Here is a 2702-nt window from a genome sequence, read left to right as displayed (position 1 = left end):
TCACATTTGTGGGCCAATGAAAAATACATTGTTAATAATAAAAATTTATAGAAAGGGGATGTAAGAAGAATGATGGCTGATGGAGTGTGTGATGACAGGGGGAAGAGTCCTACATAACTGTGCTGACTGTAATTTGGACTGAAACTCCCAGAAACCCCAGGGGACTGGGAACAAAGGAAAAGGAAGTGACAAAGTAGATGAGGGAGCTGTGAGTGAGTGGAGCTGGAAGCGATGCTCAGCTGGCTGCAATCCTACAATAGTTATGTTTGTCATGGTGAACGGTTAAACTACACTATAATAATAGTATACTGTCATTAATAAATTGTCTGCCTCCCACATCCCTAATTTCATGCAATCCTGAAAATTTAAATTGATAAAAATAAAAATAAATGCTTAAAAATAAATATTGACATTATTCTTTGACATTTTTAAGAAGTAAACATTGAATTCTGCCAAGTCTACCCATTAACCATTAAGCAGTGTTGCCACTTGGTTCAGAGGTGTGTCAAAATGGATGAGTGGGCTCTCTAGGACTGAGAAAATGAAAAAAGCATGTGCCTTCTCATTAGTGATTTTAAGTGAAATGAGGCATTTCCAAAATCGAATGTAGTGCTTCCTCACATGGTAGAGCTGGAATGGGAAGTGCAAGGGAATTGAATAGTTCAAGGGAGCTTATACCATGAACTACACATTTATCTGGGGATTCGTATAGCTGCCAGTCATCACAGTATCTCAACACCTAAAAACAGTCCAGGATATTAATCCTGTCTAACGTTAACTCTGGATATCTATATAATTATATATTCCTATGGTGAATCCTCATGTGGTTCAAATCTTAGGGCTTAGGGTTTTTAAAAGCATTTTCTTTTAGCATTTATAAATGTGTTTATTTCTTTAGCTTCCCCACTCTCCTTATATTGTGCTAGGTTGTATAGCAGCAAGTGGTTTGCCCTCCTTACATTATAGGTTATGAATTTCTATCACTTGCTGCCTCCTGAAGTCACGGCATGCCAGTCCTTTTGGTCTTTATCCTTTAGACAAAAATCTAAAAATGCTTCTTAGCATTTTAAATACCAACTCGGGGATCCCTTCTACATACCTCTTTGTTTCTTTATACTGCATAACTCAAGCAGTGAGGAGGATGTAGGCAGAGTGGTCATGAAGTGCGACAATGCAGTCTGTAAACTGGAGAGGGGGCTCTACACCTGCTGTGACTAAGCTGACATGGGGTACATCTGCATTGGCTCCACACCACTCCTGGAGGGTAGACAGGCATTTGTCTGTCTCATGAGACAACAGACAATAGAATTGCACTGAGTGAGGCATCAGCTTGTTGAGTATCTATGTGAGTAGCTATAGAGCCCAACTGAATGACAGTCCCTTCCTCACTTATCACATGTGAAGTTCATATCTAACCATCCTGAACATGATGCAGGATTCTTCCTGAGGTTTCTTCTTTCCTGTACATGTTGGGCTCTTCTTTTCTCAAAAGCCTTCATTCCACACTTAATAGACTGTTTCCAGGAACTTCGATCCTTAGCAATTGTCTCCCAGTCATTTGGCTCAGTGTTCATTGCCTTCATATAATTTTTGCAAACATCTTTGAAATGGAGATAAGGGTGCCTTCTTCCTGTAGAGAGTTCTCCATACAAGAGATCCTTGGGTCATTGTCCATTCTCCACATATGACCAAGCCATCAAACTCAATGCTGACTGAGAAGAAAATGGATACTTCGAACGTTGGCATGTTTCAAGACCTCAGCGTAGGCAACTTTGTCCAGCCAGGAAATTCCTAGAACGTGGCAAAGGCACCATAATTGAAAACTTTTGAGGTTCTTTTCTTGACTAGAGTGTATTTCATAGATTTCATAGACATCAGGGCTGGAAGGGACCTCGGAAGATCATCGAGTCCAGCCCCCCGCCCAAAGGGCAGGAAGTCAGCTGGGGTCATAGGATCCCAGCAAGATAAGCATCCAGTTTCATCTTGAAGGTGTTCAATGAAGGCGCTTGAACCACCTCCGGTGGCAGGCTGTTCCAGACCTTGGGGGCTCGGACAGTAAAGAAATTCTTCCTTATGTCCAGCCTGAAACGATCTTGAAGTAGTTTGTGACCATTCGACCTCGTCATCCCTTGGGGCGCTCTGGTGAACAAACGTTCCCCCAGATGCTGGTGGTCACCCCTGATAAACTTGTAGGTGGCCATCAGATCACCCCTAAGCCTGCGCTTTTTCAGGCTAAAGAGCCCCAGGGCTCTCAGCCTGTCATCGTAGGGTCTGCTTCCCTGACCTCTGAGCATGCGCGTGGCTCTTCTCTGGACTCTCTCAAGCTTCTCCACATCCTTTTTGAATTATGGAGCCCAAAACTGGACACAGTACTCCAGCTGCAGCCTCACTAAGGCCGAGTACAGGGGGAGAATGACGTCCCGGGATTTGCTTGAGAAGCATCTATGGATGCAAGTCAGCGTTTTGGTCGCTTTACTAGCCACCGCATCGCATTGCAGGCTCATGTTCATCTTGTGGTCAATGATGACCCCCAAGTCTCTTTCTTCCATAGTGCTAGCCAACATAGCTGGGCTATGATGCTCGCCAGCTCCTTGAGTACCCTGGGGTGAAGATTGTCAGGGCCAGCTGACTTGAAGGTATCCAGCTTCTCAAGATGTTCCTTCACAAAGTCAGCATTAATGGAGGGCAGGGGATCACCCTCA

The sequence above is a fragment of the Alligator sinensis genome, unplaced genomic scaffold, assembly GCF_000455745.1.
Source record: "Alligator sinensis unplaced genomic scaffold, ASM45574v1 scaffold730_1, whole genome shotgun sequence".
In the NCBI taxonomy this organism is placed as follows: Eukaryota; Metazoa; Chordata; order Crocodylia; family Alligatoridae; genus Alligator; species Alligator sinensis.
This window is presented reverse-complemented; position numbering follows the sequence as displayed.